The 8,368-nt window shown below is 36.8% G+C and overlaps 1 long non-coding RNA gene across 1 annotated transcript; it reads right to left on the bottom strand.

The window, feature by feature from the left end:
* Positions 1-7,412: 7,412 nt before the first annotated feature.
* LOC129744118 (uncharacterized) lies at positions 7,413-8,034 on the bottom strand. Its single transcript, XR_008736817.1, has 3 exons — positions 7,897-8,034; positions 7,726-7,837; positions 7,413-7,606 (listed from the first exon to the last, which is right to left on the bottom strand). It is a non-coding gene; the product is annotated as an uncharacterized LOC129744118 (long non-coding RNA).
* Between the last annotated feature and the right edge of the window lie 334 nt (positions 8,035-8,368).

The raw sequence follows: 8,368 nt of genomic DNA, 5'->3' as shown, positions 1-8,368 counted from the left end.
CGCAATAATTTTTCTGCCCCTGATGTATCATTTTCTATGTTGCATAGTATACAAGTGTTATGCTCAAAATCATCAAATCTATTTATGGAATTTGCATGTTTCTAAAATTTTGATTTATTGTATGACAGTATAACTGATTTTATAAAATTGTGTGAATTATTGGGATAAATACAAATGAGGTTCTATCATTCGATGGCATACGAACTATTTTACATTTAATGTCGCATATTTCAAATCGTCGAATTGAATTCAATCGGCCATCGCTTTTGTAAACGTTAATAAAAGAAGACAGTAAAGGTTTTTGGAAACTAATTTGTTTCGACTGCAAAGGCATTCCACATACAAAATAACTCGATTGGTTTTTAACGCAATATTTCATCCCTACGATGCTGTTGTCCTTTGTTAAAAACCATCGATTCACCAAATCATCTGCTAAGCTAAACCTGTTTAGTTCGACCTTGGAATATACTTCGACATCAGTTTTATCCTGGAAGTATTTCTTGTAATGTGAATCTGGTATTTGGTGTTTGAAATTAGGAAAACTATTTGAGTAAGATATATTATCGAATTGCACAATCTTAGTTCCTTCGCTTATGCGCTTTGCTACTTGTGCTAATGGTTTGTTTCCAGATCTTAGCATATTTTTTATTTCGCCTAATCTGTTTTCAAATGGATAAGAACTGAAGTTGGACAATATTCCATATCTTCTCACATCATCAACGAGGTGAACTAGATTGTGGACATTACTCGTGATATAATCTTTACCGTATATCTTTTTAAAATCTTCGACATATCGAATCAACATTTTTTCAGCCACATCAATTAAGTGGACATAGCAGTCGTTAGAACAAATCACAATCGCGCAAAAAAAATGTAAGAAATGTTCAAAAATCTCCTTTTTTAGAAATGGTTTCAAAATAACTATTGAGATGTAAAATAAAAAATTCCTGAACTCCAAACCTTTCCAGTAGCCTAAACAATCCAAACCTCTTACTGCCCGATGCATTTCACTGGGTAAACAACATTCTTTCAATAAACTAGAAATATTTGATATTTGTTGACCTGTCCATTTAGCTTTATACCTTCCCAATCTGCCATCTCTCCAGCCAAAAAGGCATTTTTTCATAATACCTAAATCTACTAAATGGAGTGAGTCTGCGATTGGAAAGTCTGCGATCATGTCTATTGGAAGTCGCAACAGAGGGGAATCGACCTTATGATGGGTGTCATAATTTTTTTGGCGGAATCCGGTGTCTGTTCTTTTATGGCATATGGTTTGAGGAAAGCAGTTACAACCAGACACATAAGAATACTCTCCTTCTGTAGTGCATTTTAAGCAACCATTTTGCGCATTGAAATTGGAAGTCCCTGTGAAAAACAACTGATTAAGTTCATGTTGAATGACTGTACCAAACAAATACAAACCTTTTATGTAAGCTCTCGCAGGAGCGCCACAAATGAATCCATCAATTTTTATGGAAATCTCGTGACCGTTTATCAAAAGTCCATTTCCAATAATAGTTTCCATCTCGTCCACGAACTGGTTAAGATATTGGTTTACATCCGGAGGCTTTCCTTTACCAGCATAGATACCAACGATCATGGGTTTCAGAAACGGCATTTCTTTGATTTTGAACAATATTGGCCAAAAACAATCCTGTGAGCTTTTAAATATAGGTAAACCGTCAATATTAAACATAACAGTAAGCGTTGAAGGTTCCGTTATATGTTGAGAGATGTCCTCGATGCATTTTCCAAATCCGTTATGCCAATATTGTCCATCTCCCATGTTCTGTATAACCACTTTGGCATCGGTTTTGAGTAGAGTTCGGGGATCACGGGGAACATCAATTCCCAAAGTGGAGTTTATTATTAATAATAAGTCCTTTACAGCGTTGTGAGTTATGCCGAATGATACAGCCCATTTTCGTAGCCTTTCTTTGAAAATTTCTCCGTTCGGAGACTGCGATGATTGAACGGCAGGTAAGGACAAATTTTCGTGCGCAATTTGTTCAATCAACCTTTTTGGGAAGTCTGGAATCTCCGGTATAGAAACTGTACTTCTAACCTCGCTTCTAGTTGGAACTTCATTTGTTTGTGAAAGTTTCTCAATTTTAACAGGCGCCTCGATAATTCTTAAATAATTTCGCTGGGTTTTTCGTTTAAAATTACCACTTCTTTTAATATTCATTATATTTGTTGACATTTTCTACTGTTTTGATTTTCTAACCTATACTGAACCAATTACACGACAAATAAGCTTTCATAACATAGAGTAAAAATGGTTGTCGTATAAAAGGTGTATAGCAGCATGTTTTGAGATTATTTGGTTGTTTTCAGATCTAGTTCTAGAACCTAATGTTTTGGTTTTCTAGAGAGGTTTAATAATTGCTTTGTAGTGCTCTACTGAACTAAAAAAATAAATGGTTATAAAACCAAAGCAATATTTGGCATGAGTTCTATAACAAGATTGTATAGTGGTTTTTAAGCTAAAGCTTAGTTCTTTTAGAAATGGGACAGTTACGAATGCCTGTATCTAAAAAACCATTCGTTTGAACGAAATACTTTCTATGAAGAAAAAGAAGGTAATGTTATGATCTTTCATGAAAAATTTTGAAAAAAAATATTTACCGTTTTTTGTTAAAGAAATTTCAACTTTATTCTCGGTATCTCCCATTAGCCAGCGCACACTTTTTTCAGTCATGGTATTGATCAGTTTCTCCAACTTATACTTCGTAAAATCTATATTTTAGGTGGCTTCACCCTCCTTCTTCAATTTCTGAGACTTTATGGTCCAATACTTCTCTGGAAACTGGAAACTGGAAGCATTTTGGTGGATACAGTTAATTCGAAATGAACAAATTTGATTATTTTTTACCACATTTTTGAACGTTTTTTTTTCGGTACCGGTTTTAAAGCTTAAGAGCTTTGGAACTATCAAAAAATAGTTGTTTGATGTTGGATTTCAATGAGTCATCACTCGGCAACACTTTCAGCTTAAAGGAGAAAATTGTTTTGGACATTTCAGCGATCTACCCTTAGTTTTTCGTTTATTGAAAATTAAAAATGCTGGTATGAGACTTGACTTCCTTGATGATCTTTAACCGTTGTTGGCGATCATGTGCTTCTCTCCAATGCTTGATTTAAACTTTGTGGACATTATTGACAGTGTTTGCATACTTATCCACCACAAAAACTCAGTAATTCTTTGAATAATCAACGGTTTTGTCAGCTATCAATTTGATAATGACGTATTTTCAAGGAAACTGTGCAAAATTATTTTTTTCTTTTTCTCTTGCATCGTACATATCTCAAAAACGCGTAAATTTTAAATTTTGAAAAAAATAGGTCGAATAGTACTTTTTACAGGAAACAAAATGCTGTCAAAATTTTCAATATCCAATAACTAGTTAACGAGCTATTAGCAAATGAAAGTGTCCCATTTCTAAAAGAACTAAGCTTTAGCTTAAAGTGCGTTCATATAGAGATCTTAATAAATTACGTTACAAAGCAATCAATTCTTTATAAATCCCTTATACAACAACTTTTTTTTTTAATAAAACTATTCGGAGTTTAAAATGTTGCTTGGGTATATTTACCTGGAAAAACAGGCGGCCGGCCTGACAGTATCTAGTTCTGCCAAGTTAGTCCTCTACGTTCCTCCGAGTTGCGTTAAGGTAGTCCTCATTCGATCAGAACCCAGAAAAAGTTCCGTTCCAGTGGTTATCCAGAAAATCGTTCCTCGAATTGTTTTGAACCAAGTGCGCGTAGAAGAAATTTGTGTTAGCGGGATCCCGAACTGTGGCTATCCAGTATTTCGATCATCAGCTTCGTTCAACAAATCGATCATGCAAATTATCGACAACGATGCAGCGATGACGTTGTTCATGCAAGATGGCTAATTTGGACGCCGACATGCAATGGCGGCCTTCCCTCCAAACTCCAAGCGTAATGGCGAAAAATCTCAGCCCAAAGTCCCTTTTAGTGTGAGATTGGCCCAGCAAAGTACCTTTCCGTGGTTCCTCACATCCGGTTCGAAGGACCAAATGTTGAGACGTGGCCTGGAAAATCCTCACTTCCTCCTTCGATAGCCTTGAATAACAGTTCACGGTCCCAACACATGGATTATGAGGAAAAGTTGGGCTCTAAATTCTTCGGCGGTGGGTTACAGTCCTTATAGATTTTTTCCACGGTTCCTTTCAGATGATTAAAAGACACTTGTACTTAGTTGGAAATAACACATATTTTAATGAAATGAAACTCTTGTATTCATCTTATTATCTATTTGGTACAAGTATAGCCTAGCCTAGTTACAAACGATTTGAAACGCTGCGCATTCGAACGAGAACTGACTTGAAATCTAAGCCTACACTAGCTTCCCCCATTTGACTACTCAACTCCCATCGACGATAGCTCCCGTATCTGACGTGCTCCCGTTTCAAGAGCCTTGAGAGCCTACAGCATCATTGATGGCTCTGGCTCCAATAAGTAATCATCACTGACGATGACCAAGATGATACTCTCCTTGCATCCACTATTACGGCGAGAAATATTGCTCCCACTGCATGCTCCCATTATACGGTGGAACCCGACGGCTCCAATCAGTGCCATCGCTAACCGACTACGAACAGTCTGCTACCTTGGTGGAAATTTCTCAAAACCATTTGGTGGCTTAGTAGTCAGGGTGGAGTGACACAAATAGACTCCAACAGGAACCACCTGCACGTTGTTTGCGGCGTACCACTCCATGGTTTTTCTACCGTAATGCCAAGCTGCCAAATCCGGCCAAAACAGTACAGAACAACCGTGTTTCTTCAGGAAAGGCAGCAGACGTTTATTCAAACACTGTTTCACGTAAATTTCTTGGTTGACAGTCCCGAAAGCAATGAAAATGCTGCTTTTCAAGCCAGAGGTACAATGGCTTGCCAAACTAGATATTTCTTCGCGAACTTTGACAGATTCATGTGCTTGAAAATATCTGCTACTTTTTCCCATCCTTTTGCCGTATAAAACTCCTGTCCCGGAAGCTGCTTGTAGTCGGCTTTGACGTAGATTTCGTCGTCCATTACCACGCAGTCAAGCTTCGTCAGCATCGTCGTGTACAGCCTCCGGGATCGTGCTTTGGCCGTCGTATTTGGTTTATCATCGCAATTTGGAGTCATTACCTTCTTGTAAGTCGATAGTCCGGCTTGTTTTTTGGCTCGATGCACGGTTGTAGACGATACACCTGTTATATCTTGATGTGTATAGATTGATATTCCTCTCCAGACTGAGAGTTGCCGCTGGCGGTCCTTGCCTTTTATAGTTATGAATACCCCTCCTTCACTCATCTGATTGCGTGGGTTTATTCTCTTCTTCAGGATGCCACAACACCCAGCTTATTTGCGGCATCTCGGAGAGAGAGGTTAGGGTTTCGCTTGAAACTACCGGCAACTCTCTTTGTTGTCTCAGCGGCATCCGGATTTCGATTTCCCCCCGATCCAGACTTCCTGGCTGTCGACAAACGTTCCCCAAACACTTTAATTACATTTGTATTGGTTGATTTGGCAACTTTTAGCGATTTTGCCAGCTTTTCGTGCGAGTAGCTCAGATTTTCGATGCGCGAGCAAAATTTTGATACGCTGCTCTTCTTCCTTGGACGGCATTTTGACAACTGAAGAGTGAATTTCAAAATCAAAATAGGAGCAACATTCTACACACACACACACACACACACCTTCAAAATGAGGGGTGTTCAGGTTTTTTGAATGCAAAATTGAAAGAAATACGTCAAGTTGATATCGACCACATTTTGACCGTATCAACCTTTATAACATTCCTCAAATTAATATTTTAATATTTCCTCATTTTTTAAACAATTTGGATGCTTGAAGAATTGAACTTTAGCCTTCCAGACGACAGCTGAATGGGTTATCTTTGTACCATAGCCGTGGCTGAATTAATGGTATTTAAAAACACCAGCTTAAAAAAAAATCTGCAGCTTTTTCAAAACTAGCATTTCATCAAGTGAACAAACTTGAAATGGTTGAATTGTTTTAATCATCCTAGTTACAATATTAGGACTTATTTTTTCTAAAACGCTTACAAATTAAACTTGTTACCTAGTATGTCGGTTGGAGGAAGGCATGTATTTATTTTTGTTTTTTTTTATATGTCATAAACACTCAACCAAAATCATTAAAAGAAAACATTCTGATGTTAAATTTGAAAACACTATTTTTTTTATTGCTAATACATTTGATATTCATATGTATGAGCTTTGCTGTCGTTTTTACTATTTACTCCAGCATAAGGAAGTCCTCAGACAGCACCCACAAAAATTTAAAAGATCGATCTTACTGAGATCAATCCAGGAATCATTCAGGTGAATCGATCTTGGGAATCGATCTTTTCCAGAAGACTGGACAGTCCCACACTCTAATTCTCCTTGACTCAGATTTGAAGGAAAACAATTCAAAATGCGCCAAAACTGGGAAAACTCAAATTTTGATTAGGACGGCACAACTCAGAAATGAATTGTAGGGGTTTTCGCGAATTCTGAGTTGTTTTCAATCAGGCATTTTTAAAGAGCGTCTGAACGGCCTGAGCCAAAACAACTCAAACCCAGTCAATTATTATTCTACCTGACTTTTTTTAAGCGTGAATATATGACAGTTAACTGACAGTTCAACAGTCGAAATTCTTAGTATTTGTGAGTTTTTAGCTCTTAAATTGTAATCTGTCACACATACATATGCACATAATTTTGTTCATGCGTATGCTATGCATATAAAATGAACCATCCTTCTGATTGTTCAGGTTTTTCCTGCAAGTGTGAGTGATTCAAGGATGGCTGCCTGTCGGCCATATTGCCAGGCTCAAAAACAAGCATGGTTGATGCAGTGACTCCAGCAAATTTCATTTTTTGGAAATTGCTTAGTTTCAACTCGGACTTAAATTTGTATTACTAGAAATATCTTCAATTCACTTAAATTACAGAATATTAGGCTCTTCATATGAAGTAAACTGTGGAGGTAAGGAAGAAAAAGGTCAAAGAAATTTATAATTATCAAAATGTAATGATTGCACTCATTTTAAAAACTGCATTTCAATTATTGTGCGCTATGATAAATTTTATTTGATTGATTTTAAAAACGTTAACCCGCTTAATAAAATAAATGCTTGGAATGCTTTAAAAAATGCTTGGATTCCAAGCATTCTTCAAGCATTGCTCCCATTGAATTCAAGCATTAAATGGCCCAACCGATTCTACTTGAAATGGTTTTCCCGGTTCAGAGTGACAGCCCTCGTTGACATCTGTCATGGTTTGATAGTATTGGTTTGTTCGGTTCGTGTTTATGTGTGAGTGCGTTAACAATTTAATGCATATGTGTGCGTGCTTGCTGGGATAGGTATGGCTAGGGTGTTTCGAATTTGAAAATATTAAAATTTATAGAAAAAAATATTATTAATCATAAAAAAAAATTTTATTCATCTTTATATTACACTTTGCACTTTGCACCATTTTTATAACTGAATTGCAGCAATCGCGGGGATAGTGTCCTCGACATCCGAATTCGTTAAACATTGGAATGCAGCCTTGACTGTGTATACTAGTGATCGGAATCTGGAAATTAGTAAAAAAAATCCTCATTTAAAAACTTTCAGCAAAAGAAACTCCGATTTCATTCGGAAGGTTTTGCAGGCATTGAAATGAGATGAAATGCCTGTTGTTGAAATTCTTACCATAGTTGATGATCCGATGCACAAAATTCTGGTGAAAGTTGCCCGTTGCCTTTTCCTTTGGTCGCTCATGGATGCCGCCAGATCTTGCTGGCGAAAGTTTTGTATTCTTCTGCTGAAATGAAGAAATCGTAAATTAATATTAAATCAATGACCAATAAATCAAAAACTTACCATTTCACGAAGCTGCAGCCAACAAAGGTGAAAACGTAATGGCCGTTGAAAAAACAGATTTTTCCAGGCCTACTTGGAGCACTAATACTCACAAGAAAAAAGTCGTTAAAACGACCAATCAATGTTCCGCAGACAGGTTGTTATTGTATGTGAGCAATCGGTGCAATCAGCTGACTAGACTGATGCACGTTTAGAGTTAAAGATCCAAATTTATGGCATTGAACGCAGCCCTACGCGCGAAATCGTTCGCTCAAGGTTTTAAAAGAGCCTGCGGGAAGTTCCTTATGATATTGACTTAACATTTGCGTTTTAACTTTGTATAAATTATCGGAATACTATGGAAATAATAATATGAATTATCAGCTTTCCATAAACAATTCTGTAGTCTTTGAAAAAAAAAAATAACTTTTTGAAAGAAACATCATTGAAAAATCTCCATGAAACTTCTAAAATAATGTTATCTTTATCAACA

This window comes from Uranotaenia lowii, chromosome 2, assembly GCF_029784155.1.
Source record: "Uranotaenia lowii strain MFRU-FL chromosome 2, ASM2978415v1, whole genome shotgun sequence".
NCBI lineage: Eukaryota > Metazoa > Arthropoda > Insecta > Diptera > Culicidae > Uranotaenia > Uranotaenia lowii.
Note: the sequence above shows the minus strand (reverse complement) of the source record. Positions and strands in the feature narration are given on the sequence as shown.